The sequence below is a fragment of the Pseudorca crassidens genome, chromosome 7 (assembly GCF_039906515.1).
Source record: "Pseudorca crassidens isolate mPseCra1 chromosome 7, mPseCra1.hap1, whole genome shotgun sequence".
Classification (NCBI taxonomy): Eukaryota; Metazoa; Chordata; class Mammalia; order Artiodactyla; family Delphinidae; genus Pseudorca; species Pseudorca crassidens.
This window is the reverse complement of record NC_090302.1, coordinates 37694819-37709342: the sequence shown is the minus strand read 5'-3', so window position 1 is coordinate 37709342 and position 14524 is coordinate 37694819. Positions and strand designations below refer to the sequence as shown.

General features: G+C 37.9%; 1 long non-coding RNA gene across 3 annotated transcripts in view; it reads right to left on the bottom strand.

Moving 5' to 3' along the window:
• The window catches only part of LOC137227734 (uncharacterized), a 140344-nt gene that overhangs the window by 17883 nt on the left and 107937 nt on the right, over nucleotides 1-14524 (bottom strand). The window contains exon 4 of one of the 3 annotated variants that reach the window (XR_010944978.1): nucleotides 5955-6044. The exons of the other annotated variants lie outside the window; for them this stretch is intronic. This is a non-coding gene — a long non-coding RNA (uncharacterized lncRNA). Of the gene's footprint in view, nucleotides 1-5954; nucleotides 6045-14524 lie in introns of those variants that run through there. 3 annotated transcript variants of the gene reach the window in all.

Sequence of the window (14524 nt, the reverse complement as noted above, 5' to 3'; positions counted from 1 at the left end):
ATAGTGCAAATGTTTATAAATGCTAACAATTCTTCCAAAATAGCTTAAAGTGGTTTTTCTAATAAATTTATTTTATTTTATTAATTTTTGCTGTGTTGGTTCTTCATTGCTGTGCGCGGGCTTTCTCTAGTTGTGGTGAGCAGGGGCTACTCTTTGTTGCAGTGTGCAGGCTTCTCATTGCGGTGGCTTCTCTTGTTGCGGAGCATAGGCTCTAGACGCGCGGGCTTCAGTAGCTGTGGTGTGTGGGTTCTAGGCGCGCGGGCTTCAGTAGTTGCGGCGTGTGGGCTCAGTAGTTGTAGCGCACGGGCTTAGTTGCCCCGTGGCATGTGGGATCTTACCGGACCAGGGCTCGAATCCATGTCCCCTGCATTGGCAGGCGGATTCTTAACCACTACACCACCAGGGAAGCACCAATAGCTTAAAGTTTTACAAAGAATTTAATAAGAAAAGTTCAAAGAGAATTTTTGATGAGAAAATAATTCTACTGATAAATATTTTCTAGAAAAGCAAACAGGAAAGAATGAGAATAAAATGTTTACAAATAAAATAAGGAACTGGGGCTTCCCTGGTGGCACAGTGGTTGAGAGTCCGCCTGCCGATGCAGGGGACAAGGGTTCATGCCCCGGTCCGGGAAGATCCCACATGCCGCGGAGAGGCTGGGCCCGTGAGCCATGGCCGCTGAGCCTGCGCGTCCGGAGCCTGTGCTCCGTGGCGGGAGACGCCACAGCAGTGGGAGGCCCGCGTACCACAAAACATAAAATAAAATAAAAATAAGGAACTTCTTTCATATATCAGAATATTTAATAAAAATATATAGAAAAAGAGGATATTAGCACAGTAATTGACAAATTAATGTAATAGAATGGATAGTCATTAAATATTTTCTGATGAGGAGAAAAATTACTATATGTTAAAGAAAGCATTCCAAACCAACCAGATACCATTTAGAAACATTTCTAATACTATCTGGCAGGTAGTATTAGAAAATTGGCCCAGCTTATAGAAGTTATGCCAAATCCTCACTCTTACCCTGTAAGAGTAAGAAGGGACTTTCTGGGTTGTCTAATATTTAACTATAACATTAAATCTCTTTTCCCCAGTAGCCAATAAAATGAACAACAGAAACAAGAAAAAAATTGAAAATATCTAAAACTCTTCAAGGGCAACCCAACAAAGACAAGGGTCATTGAATGTAATAAATTTCAAAAACTTTTGAAAGGAAAGAAACAGATTCTGGATCAGAGAAGGATTAGTATGACTTGGTTTCCAACCCCCCCCACCATCCCCAGAATTCATGCTGTCAATAAAATGCTGAGAATTTTCAGCAATCCTCCAATTATGAAGAAAAGCAAAATAAATTATGTATAATGACCATATAAATTATAAGTAGATGACTTTTCCTTGAAAATATAAACGGAAGATTGAAAAAAATTAAACATTAATAGTAGATAATTGGGGGTGTTAAGAATACATATAATTATGTTTTTTGTACATTTTTAGTTTCCAAAGAACAATATCCGATAACATCTAAGAATAATATATTCCAAAAAATAATAAATATTTAAGTGTGGAAAGAATACAAACATGTATTCCACAGAAGAATAGAGGCAAATAATCAATAAACAAATGTTCTAATAAATGTTCAACTTTGCAGCAAAGCAAAATGATGATGTATAACTCAAATCTATCAAAGAAGGAAATTTTAGTTTTTTAAATTTTATTGTATATATTTTTTTATACAGCAGATTCTTATTAGTTATCTGTTTTATACATATTAGTGTATATATGTCAATCCCTATCTACCAGTTCATCCCACCACCACCACCCCCACTCCACCACCCCCGCTTTCTCCCCTTGGTGTCCATATGTTTGTTTTCTATATCTGTGTCTCTACTTCTGCTCTGCAAACCAGTTTATCTGTACCATTTTTCTAGATTCCACATGTATGCGTTAATATACGATATTTGTTTTTCTCTTTTTGGCTTATTTCACTCTGTATGACAGACTCTAGATCCATCCACGTCTCTACAAATGACCCAATTAAAGAAGCAAATATTTTTAGTTAAAGTTATAATAGTGCTCAAAGCTAGCAAAATGAGGTTAGATTACATTTTCACATTCTGTTGGGATGCATATTGTTACCTCTCTATAGAAAGCTATTTTGCAGTATTTATGTCCCTGCCCTTTGATCCAATAATTCCACCTCTAAGATTCTATCCTAAAATTTTCATCATATTACACATAATAGCAAATATTTAGTAATTATACAAATATCTGTTAGTGAAGTTGCACATTCGTTTTATGGAACCATTAAAAATTATTTTCACTACAATGAGGTACCACCTCACAACAATCAGAATGGCCATTATTAAAAAGTCTACAAATAACAAATGTTGGAGAGTGTGTGGAGAAAAGGGAACCCTCTTTACTGTTAGTGGGAATGTAAACTGATACAGCCACTATGGAAAACAGTACGGAAGTTCCTCAAAAAACTAAAAATAGAGTTGCCATATGATCCAGCAATCCCACTCCTGGGCGTATATCCAGGCAAAACTATAATTTGAAAAGATACATGCACCCCTATGTTCATAGCAGCACTAGCTATGAACACAATAGCCAAGACATGGAAACAACCTAAATGTCCATCGACAGATGTATGGGTAAAGAAGGTGTGATATATATATACAGTGGAATATTACTCAGCAATAAAAAGACTGAAATAATGTCATTTACAGCAACATGGATGGACCTAGAGATTATCATACTAAGCAAAGTAAGTCAGAAAGAGAAAGACAAATACTGTATGATACCACTTATATGTGAATTCTAAAATACAACACAAATGAACATACCTATGAAACAGAAACAGACACATAGACATAGAGAACAGACCTGTGGGTGCCAAGGTGGGTGGGGAGAAAAGGATTGGGAGTTTGGGATTAGCAGACGCAAATTAGTATATACATGATGGATAAACAACAAGGTCCTACTGTATAGCACAGGGAACTATATTCAATATCTTGTGATAAACCATAACGGAAAAGAATATGAAAAAGAATGTATATATACATATATATATGTATACATATGTATATATACATATATACGTATAACTGAGTCACTTTGCTATACAGAATTTATACAGAAGTTAACACAACACTGTAAATCAACTATAATTCAATAAAATTGTTTAAAAAAAGAAAGTATCATCAAGGAAGACTTACCTTAAAAAAAAAAAAAATGAGGGCTTCCCTGGTGGCGTAGTGGTTGAGAATCTGCCTCAACTCCCCACCTTGCCTCAAAGAACAGTGACTGGCAAGGGTATGATGAAGAGGCATTCCCTTCCACTGTTGATGGAGTACACATTAGTCCAATCCTTAAGAACATTTGGAAATGTAAATCAAGATTTAAAGTGGTTTTTTTCATGTAGTTAGACCCAGAAATCCCACTTTGGAGAATCTAGCCTAAATAGTCATTAAAGGAGGGGAGATGGAAATCTCCGTGTAAAAAGATGTATCATTGGGGCAGCATTTGATTCAAAATATTAGAAACATCCTAAATGTTCAAAGCTTATGATGCTAACGGCAAGTTTTTAATAATGTAGGAAAATATTTGCTAGAATTTTAAAGAGAAAAAAAGGTACAACTATTCAAAAAATTAACCTATGCATTAGAAACAATTAGAAGCAAATATATCCAGATAGTAAAACTTTTAAAAAAGACACAAGAAAAAATACACTGGAACTTTTCTGAACCACAGCATTGGTATTAATATTCCAAAGTGAATAAAGGTGAGATTTGAAACTGTGGCAACACAGACCATTTTGGAATTCCCTGCCAAGACTTCATTTCTCGTTTTATCTTTCCATTTAATGTTGACTTATGTCAAAATTGTTCAAGGGCTAGGATTCAAAAGACTTGAGATAATGCAGAGAAACCACAACCTGTTGCCAACTTACGTAAGAAATGTTGGCCTCCTTAATTTACTTGTATACTTTGCCGGTCAGAATTGGATTTGATGAGGTTTTTATTGGCTAGCTCCAGCCTTTCTTTATCATAGGGGCCACACTCCTTGGTGTGTTTTTCTACCAAATAAGTTATTACACAATTCACAGGCTGTTGACGTTGGGAGGATTCATGGTGTTTCCCCAAATTATTTCCTGCATTGTGCCAGATCCTGAAGGTGTAAAAAGTATTCTTTCTTTAAAAGCTGGTTAAGGAGACAAGGTTATCGTTAGAGAAATATTAGGGAACAGTATGTGCCACAGGCATTCAGAGAGGGGGACAACCAATGTAGGCTGGAATAAAATAATTAAAGTAGCATTTATTGAGCACATACTAAATACTAGTCACTAAGGGTCTTATATACATTATCTTTTTAAATTTTCACAACAGCTCTCCACGGTAATCATTATGACCCACACTTTATAAATAACTTGGGCTCAGAAAATATATAACTTTCCCAAATTCACGTAACTAATAAACAGGTCTATATGAGTCCCACCTTTTCCCCCCTACTACTCAAAGAAGGCTTCAAAGAGAAGTAAGAATTTGAGGGGGGAGATGAGTATTATATCAATAGGTAAAAGGACAGGTAATCTGTAAACAAATTATAATGTATCCAATACTTCCTCCTCATAACAAGTTGGCCAATTACTTACATCAGTTTAGTAGAATATTTTTTCTGCTTATAAAGTAGAACGTCTAAGCATCAAAATAACCACAGGATCAAGCAAATATCTAGAGTCTCTCAGTTACTCTTTCCAAAAACATAATATAAACTGATTTTTATGCTTCATGATTTATAAAATAATAAGGAAGTGAGTTGATCAAAGTGAGAATGTTTCAAACAGATTCTTGAGAATACATCAGACTTCCAGTTTGCGTTGGGGTCATCATACACCATATTTTTAACACATCATCACATCCAATGTACTATTCAATTAGACTTTCCCAGGCTGATGGCGTTGGGAAATTTTATTTTAAAAAAAAACAAACAAAAAGTTGAAGAGAAGGCAGTAGCCTTTCTCCAGAGGGAGTGACCAAGAGAAAAATTCTGTTTGTCCAGGGGTTGTTTATGCACAGAGCCTACACCTTGGTTTTCACACTGGGTAAAACTCACCAGACTCCTTTGGAACAAAGGAGAAGCAGACTCAAATAAGAAGCAGACTTACATTAGAGGAATGAAAATCTGCCACCCACCGAATCATTTCACCTCACAAATACGGAAGAAGCCCACACTGCTGTTCATGAAGCTTCTTTCTAGATGGTTTCTATAGGTGTGGGAGCAGCAGCAGCTGCCCTGAGAGACCGGACATGGATCTTTGATGCCACCTTATTTGAGGATTCCACACGCTCTCCCTTGATGAGCCTTCAGGTTACAGAAGTCAAACCTCATCAGACCCTTAGGAATCCTGTAAGTCTGGAGTACCTTCCTGCAGGTGCCATCTGCTACTGGTCATCTTACTGTAGTGGGTGGAATTTCTCCCCCAAAATGTGGGAGAATGACAGTTACTGAAAATACAGCTATTTGATGATCTTTCCAGAACGATGGGGGGAAAGCATGGCATCAACTCTTTCAGCCCCAGACAGTGGAAATCAAATCACGATGGGAAAGTCTCTAGTTTTTTGTGATTAGTTTTGAAGTTCTGACCAAGAGGAGAGAGGGGAAATGTTTTCAAGATGTTTCCTTGAGCTGTGCTATAACACAAAGAACACTATGCTTGAGACTGGAAGGTCTAGCTTCTATAACATACTTTGTGTCACTTAGCAGGTCACTTAATGTCTCTGGGCCTCAGGTTACTCAACTGACAAATATGGATAATGCCTACCTCAATGAATGCTTGATGAAAACACCAAATAATTAAATACAAATACAACAACAGAACGTACTCTGTAAGCTAATAAGTGATATAAAAATGTTAAGGTACATGTAAATGAGAAATTTATCATTACTTACCTGTTCCCACGCTTTTCAACTAAAGTTTTAATGGCTTTGTCTGTAATATGACATACACTAATGGAGAGTCCTTGAAGGCTGAAAGTCTACCAAAAAAAGAAATCTCTAAATAACATCTTTATTTTAAAAAAAGGATTTAATACCAAAAGCTCACAGTTTATTAGTTATTCAAATAACCACAAAATTATCTAAAGAGGAGTTTGTTTTGGTAAACAACGCACCTTAATTACATCAACTTTGCAGGGCTCAGTAAGTCAGGCACAGACATATGTATCTTTGTTTCTTGGATTTCTTTTCTGTTGCTTTGATTTTGTCTTTGTAGAAAACATATTTTTATTTCAAATTATTTTATCAAGGCTTTGATTGTGACCAAAGAATATGGTTGTGTAAGGGATATGGAATGCTCCTTAAGTGGCGTGGCCACTTCAAGTATAGTTTCCATCATCACCACCATGTTATTCGGCCAAGAATAGTTTCCTAGGAAGATAAATTAAGGAAAACATACAGTGACATCATGATCATTATACAGATTCACTTTGCTTACCACCAGGCCAAGCTTCAGTCAGAAACTGACAAAGAAATGAAATATAGTGAGGCTTACATAGCATTTGTTTTTAGATTTATCACCACATATAATGGGACATAAAAGTGACAGTGCTTTTATATGATATACTTCTTCCCACTGGATGCACAAAATCAGAGAAGCTGAAAGAGAATCTTACCTGACACTCACAAATTTACACCACCAGTATGTATTCTTTGTGAACACGAGGCTCAACTCTAAAAAGCTGGCACTTTACTAAAACATGGAGTTGATTTAATATAAAGTCTTTATCTTAAAACATCCTACAGAGAAGCTTTTTACATTGAGAAGAATGATCAGAGGACCCTTGATAAAGTTACATGTCATAGAAATGGTTATCCTACATTAAGGCTTGAAGCAAAGGAAGGAAACTGAAGGAATAGCCCTGGAGATGAAGACTTCCCCTCCCCATCAGGCATGCCATCTGCCATTTTGAAGCAGGCCGTGGAGAGCCAGCAGATTCACCATTTTCATTACACAGGTAGTTGGAGAAAATTATTGCTATCACTCAGTGGAGCCATTTCCTGGTTTTCATCTCTTATTTACATGTCGACACCCTCAACAACGAACTTCTGTTTTGCTTTCACCTTTTAGGAAACTGGTAAAGACACTGATATCTTTAAAATGATACTGTATTTTCCAAACAGTTCTTATGGACGCTGTGTGCAGAAAGTATATTTGTGATGCTTGACAGCACATCTGATTTTGCTGCTTTGGATGGAAAGCCATAATGACTCATTGCCTTCTGCATCTGATATATATTGACATCAAAGTTTCTGTTAAAATATCTGAAGGAGGCCTTGCTTCCTTCCAGAATAGTTATCATCAAATTCATCAGAAGTAGAGATTAGTTGATTAGAGAGGCAGGTGGAAAACTAAAACTACCTTGGCCACAATTCTACTCTAAGAGATTGTGATATCAGGACGGCTGTTCACAACTGTCTGGTTTTCTCTTTCCTTCCAGGAATGTGGCAGGATTCCAATTCCCCGTTCCACGGAGCTCGCTGCTCTATGAAATGTAATCAGTTGCTTTAGGATGCAGTGCATGCTTCACCACGTCCTCTTTCCCTTCTTCCATGACAGTTGCCAGTACTCCAGCCAGTGCCTGCTCTCCTAGCCCAGGCCCTGGACCAAGCATGACAAAGCTGTGGAGTAGAGCCTCCAACCCATCCAAGACGGGCATGAGCAAAACCTTTATTGTTTTAAGCTACTGAGATCTGAAGGTTGTTTGTTACCACAACATAATCTAGCTTTTCCTCACTGATACAAGGTCTACGCCGGCCTTCTATCACTAAAGGAAATGCTTCTGCAAGTAGAACCTTGCAGATAATCAAAAAAATTGCAGAACTCTTTTACAAGGTTCTTCAACTCAGGTGACACTTAAAATTGAAATGTAGATCTGTAATCCTTGTCTTGCTGACATAAACACCACCAGTGATGCAAATCTGATGAAATATCTAACCTTGGCTACTTCATTAGGATAAATTTCTGCATGGGGGATGATGCGCCCTTATTACAAATTATCGTATTACCTCCAAGAGATAACCAATTTATACCCACTACAAGGAATGTGTACCAATTCTACTACAACACTGCTGATACTGTATAATTTTTTAAACTATTTTAGCTGGCATATTTTAGTTGTCCAGAGTTGTTTATTTCACATATTTATTCTTGCAGTAATAAGCTTTTAGAAGTTGGCTTTTATTTCATTTATTATCATTTATTTATTCAATATTTATTACATACCTATTATGTGTGAAGTACAAGGAAATGTCCCTGTCCTCTCAGAGCTTACAGTCTAGTGAAATGCACTGATATCCTCTTTTTCGTTTATCCTTCCAAGTTTGAATGTCTTCTTTATAAACATGAATTTTTAAAAGTATTGTATATATCAGCCCCTTTGGGGTTTTTTAATGGTATAGAAATTTTATATACATATATTCTTGAAGCTATCAATCATCCATTTACAATTTTTTAATTTCTTCAAAAATGAAGACGTTATCCTCCTTCTATATATTGAATAAATGATTTAATCTTTGTCAATTTTTATTATAATTTGATTCAATGTTTATATTTTTATTCCATATAGATTGACTTTGAAACATGATAAAGCAGGGATTCACCTTAAATTACTGAAATGCTATCCTGTTTCTATAATACCCTATCTTAAACAACTCTTCCTTAACCTCTTTAAACATACATACAGAGTTTTGCATACATATAATTGTCTACGTTGGTACTCTCTCTAGTCTGTTGTATTAATTGGTATTCCTTATTGTAGCAAATACTATTTGGGGAATTGTAGGTTTATGGACTAACCCTGATAGTACACATTAAAAAAGAACACAGTCACTAGATGCAAAATGAGTAAGTTAGTAAGTATGTAATAAAAAATAATAATCATAAAAACTGAGTAAGTTGGAGTAGGGAGCTAAGAGTTGTGAAATATTTGTACTAAAAGTTAATCTTGAAAAATGTATTGCTAGGTCTGTCTTATAGTGAGATTTCCTATAATAGTGGAACACAATTTAGTAGATAGAAAAGAGGACAATTATGAATGTTGAAAAAGAAGGACAAAGAGCTAGAGACAGGAAGATAGTAACAGATGGGTTCATGCTGGGAATAAGAAAAATAGAGTGGTACAAATAAATATTCAAAAGCTTGCTGACTAGGACTTCCCTGGTGGTCCAGTAGTAAAGAATCCGACTCCCAATGCAAAGGGTTCAATCCCTGGTCAGGGAACTAAGATCTCACGTGCTGCGGGGCAACTAAGCCCACGTGCCACAACTACTGATCTCGCGTGCCTCAACTAGAGAGCCTGTGTGCCACAAACTACAGAGCCCATGCGCTCTGGAACCCACGCAACTAGAGAAGAGAAAACCCATGCTCCACGGGTAGAGAGAAGCCCGTGCGCCACAATGAAGAGCCCATGCTGCAACTTGCACCGCAATGAAAGATCCCACATGCCGCAACGAAAACCCAACGCAGCCAAATAAATAAATAAATATTTAAGAAAAAGCAAAAGAAAGCTTGCTGACAAGTCATAAGTTGGATCAGCTGCAGCAGGGTCCACTGGACGATGCTTTATCAGAATGATACAGAAGTAAGACAAAAGATACTTAAAAGATTGTTTTTTTGGTAGAGGATATACAAAACTTGAACATTATCCTAAGGAGCTGACCTATTTTAAGACGTAAATGCAATCTAATTTTTAGTTATGGAGAACAGTATGGAGTTTCCTTAAAAAACTAAATATAGAACTACCATATGACCCAGCAATCCCACTACTGGGCATATACCCTGAGAAAACCATAATTCAAAAAGACACATGCACCCCAATTTCATTGCAGCACTATTTACAATAGCCATGGAAGCAACTTAAATGTCCATCGACAGATGGATGGATAAAGAAGATGTGGTACATATATATAATGGAATATTACTCAGCCATAAAAAGAAATGAAATTGGGTCATTTGTAACGATATGGATGGACCTAGGGTCTGTCATACAGAGTGAAGTAAGTCAGAAAGAGAAAAATATCGTATATTAATGCATATATGTGGAATCTAGAAAAATGATACAGATGAACATATTTGTAGGGCAGGAATAGAAATGCAGATGTAGAGAACGGACATGTGGACACAGGGAGGAAAGGGGAGGGTGGGATGAATTGGGAGATTACATGAATACACTACCATGTGTAAAATAGCTAGCTAGTGGGAACCTGCTGTATAGCACAGGGAGCTCAGCTCGGTGCTCTGTGATGATCTAGATGAAGATCTAGATGGGGTGGGGGGGGGAGGTCCAAGAGGGAAGGGATAGATGTATACACATAGCTCATTCACTTCATTGTACAGCAGAAACTACCACAACATTGTAAAGCAATTATACTCCAATAAAAAACAAACAAACAAAACAACTACAATGATTTGTCAAAGGCTATAGAATTGGTGTCAGTGGTACTTGTGTTAATCTGCTTTTTCCAAACATCTAAGGCCTTTAAAGCTTCCTGGGCACGTTGCTTTCCTACCTGTACCCACTGGCCAAATAATCCCAGCAGGCTAGTTTCAGATGGCGCTATCCCTGAAAATGACACCATTATCTTTGTTTTACGTGAGGGCTCAAGTTTACTCTTTAGGCATTTCTAGCTAAACGCCTTGTAATTCTGAGCTACAGCATAACCCATAAACTGAAATTGTCGATCATGAAGAAGATTCTCCAAAGAAAATATTAGACTAAGAAAGTAATTATGCTGGAGGAGAGGTGTAGAATATAGTGGATGACAAGCAGGCAGGGGAATAAAAGCAGTCTTATCCTGAAAATTAACTCTGATTTAAGTTTAACACCAGGCAAATACCAAACTGACAAACAAAAGACTAAAACGGAATCTATTTTGAGGGGTCTTCTACAACATATCGTCCAAATCAATAGGGGCATGTATTTATTTATTTATTTTAAATTTATTTATTTGTTTTTGGCTGCGTTGGGTTTTCATTGCTGCACACGGCTCTTTCTCTAGTTGTGGCGGGCAGGGCTACTCTTTGTTGCAGTGCACGGGCTTCTCATTGTGGTGGCTTCTCTTGTTGTGGAGCACAGGCTCTAGGCGTGCAGCCTTCAGTAGTTGTGGCACGCGGGCTCAGTAGTTGTGGCTCATGGGCTCTAGAGCACAGGCTCAGTAGTTGTGCACGGGCTTAGTTGCTCCGTGGCATGTGGGATCTTCCCGGACCAGGGCTCGAACCCCTGTCCCCTGCATTGGCAGGTGGATTCTTAACCACCGCGCCACCAGGGAATTCCCGGGGCATTTATTTTTATTGACTGTTAAATCTTCCAAATCAATAAGGGTATTTATTTTTATTGAATGCTAAAACATCAACAATTCAGCTCTTCTAGAGCGGAGCCAACCTTTTTAACCATAGTTTCTTTTCCCATAGCTCCAAATACACTCTTGGCTATTTTTGCATTCTTTTCAGAAATCCTTTTTGGAGCTCTGTAATCTCCTCCTCCTGTATCCATGGCCTCAAAGGACTGTCCGAATTTTTATGACACCACCTGCTATACACACAACAAACTCAAACTTTTAGAAGTTTTTTAAAATAAATAAGGGACTTCCCTGGTGGCGCCGTGGTTAAGACTCTGTGCTCCCAATTCAGGGGGCCCGGGTTCGATCCCTGCTCAGGGAACTAGATCCCACATGCATGCTGCAACTAAGAGTTCACATGCCACAACTAAGGAGCTGGCGAGCCGCAACTAAGGAGTCCGTGAGCCACAACTAAGACCCAGGGCAACTAAATAAATTAAATAAATATTATTGGTGTCATGAAAATGATAAGTCATATCTGTAGGTACCACCTCCTTACTCTAACAGTCTCCTCCCAGATAAAAAGGTCATATCTGAATGTGAAATGGCACACGAGTATTGATGGAGTAATTCTTTGGTGACAGTCTCTGCTTTGGAGGCAGGGGTCACAGAGCACTAGGCCCTTGGTGAGTCTGGAAATGGAGATGTTGCAGAATTTTCCGTTTGTGTCTTCCTGAATGGTAATTCAAATATCCAATCACTTCCCGCCCCCTTCAGCTCAGTAAGGTTCTGCCAGGGCAGCAGGCAGGCTGTGCTTTGGTGGAAGGGAGTTCACTCCATGTGGAGTGGTTGGCAACACCTATGTCCAAAGGCATTGTTGGTGGAGGTGATGACCTCAGTGATGAGTGATTAAGGAGGGCCAATACCTGCCCAAGGTTGAGGTCATAAGCGGGGCAAGTATATTTCTGGCTCAAGCTTGGCTAGGGCTGGGGTGGGTGGGAGCAGTGATTAACTGCAAATGAGGACAAAAGGACTTTGGGGGATGATGAAAATGTTCTGAAACCAAAAATCATCAAACTGTTTACCACTTAGCATGTGTAAATTTTATATGAAATCAATACACCGATAAAAGTTTTTTTAGAACTATATACACAAAGGAAAACTTGCTAGGGTGAAAAAGAAATTTCCAAATCTACAGCTCTAATGAGCTCACCATGCCCCTGGCAAAAATTAATTTAATGTTGTTCAGTCTTCAACTTGTCTTGGCAACAGTTTTATTTTCGTGATAAAAACTGTATAAGAACTATGATCTTATCCATGCAGGAAAAGAAAGCCAAACAAAAAGATTAGTTGCAAAGGAAGAATAATCACACTGAACCCAAGCTTCTCCTGTGCAAAAGTAAATGTCATGATAATAAAAGAAAGAAATTTTAATAGGACAAACTGAGCTCTCAGAATTATATGCCAGGCTAAGATGTAGCTCTTGTCAAGGGAATAGAAATATAATCAAGTGTGCTCATTTGATGTTCAAAAGGGTTAGTATATAGTTACAGTTGATTCCTCTGAATAGCAAACTGCATACATTTCAGATGAAGTTTAATTTGTAAACAATATTTTTCCCCAATACTTCATAGAAACACATCTATTGCAAATCTGAGGACTCAAGTTCAATTGCCTTCAGGGACAGGCAAGTAACACAAATGCAGGGAGAAGGTCAGGTGTATTTCCATGGTATGCCAGACTCATCATTTTGGGAGTTTAGTGCTACTCTCGATACTTAGCTTCTGCATCAGGGACACTTCAGGGAATGGTGAGGACTGTGGCAAACTGGAGTGAGTTCCAGAAGACTGACACTTTTCAAGAATGAAAAAACAAAACCTTATTGCTGGGTCTTTTAATTTTTCGAATCAGATTACCTAGATTTTTATATTAAAAAATCTTCAATTTACTCATCTGAAAATAGTTTGTCCAGAATCAGTGGCTTTTATGCTGTTTTATGCCATAGAAACCTTTCTTCAAATTAAATTCTCCATAAAACACAAAAATATGAACCAGAGCTAGATTATTTCAAATATCTATGATTCTATAGGATCCTAAATAAGAGTTGGCCAAGTAATCTCTTATCTAGCTGGTCAGCATATTTACCTCATGCCAATTTAACTCATTAGGTTAGCTCAAGTTAACATGTATTAAGTGATTATTATGGACCGGACACTGTGCCTTTATGGACGCATGATCCCACCATTGGCAGTCATACATACCTATTTCAGGGCAGGGAAAGCAGAACACCACAGAGGACGTAGAAAACCCTGCTTCTAGAGGAGGAGGGGGAAAACGTCAGCCAAGGGCACATTTCCACTGTGCCTTAAAGGATGGGTTAAGTTTTTCCAAGCAGAAATGGGTGTCTAGAAAAGCCTGAAGAAACACATATAGGGGTGAAAGTACATAGTACCTTCAGGGAAAGTGAGATAGCTGGTACACAAAAGGAAACAGCACCCAGAAATTAGGCATTCACCTGTTTACTGGTAATTGAGTTATACTAATCAGTCATTTTCTTACTGTATTTGCATGGAGGAGGAGGAAAAACAGACCTTAGAGTGGTGAGGATGTAAATCCTAGCTTACATGAATGAAACATTTATATAATTATATACTTTAAGTTAGAATCACAAGGATACTCTGTTATTTTAAATTGTTTTCTTTTTGAGTTAATAGATTTTAATCCTAGAAATTAAGATTAGAAATGTTGATGAGAATCAAACCCATGATATTTTGTGTAAAAATCTGTACACTTTTGTGTTATAAATATTTATAAAATTTAAGAGGATTTGGCTTATTAAAATAAGATTATCCTTATTGTTCTCTCACATGGTGCAGGATGCAGCAACTCCGTGGGGTTTATTCCTGTGCCGTCCTGTGTTTGTTGCCCTCTCTGTGTGGGCTGCAGTGAGGAGGTACAAAAAGGAAGCAGCCACGCTCCCTGTTCGCTGGGACTCATTGTTTAACAGAAGTGATTTTGTGGAGAAGCCATTCTCCTCCACTGCAGGAAGGCAGTTGCCTTAAATTCTCTCTATAGAATTCTGAAATGCTTTCCTCAGAGACCAGAAGGGCTCCAGAAGGTCAAAACCTTTCGCCATGACAATATGGTACCTCAGAGGGCAGAGGAAACTCCAAAGCTCCCA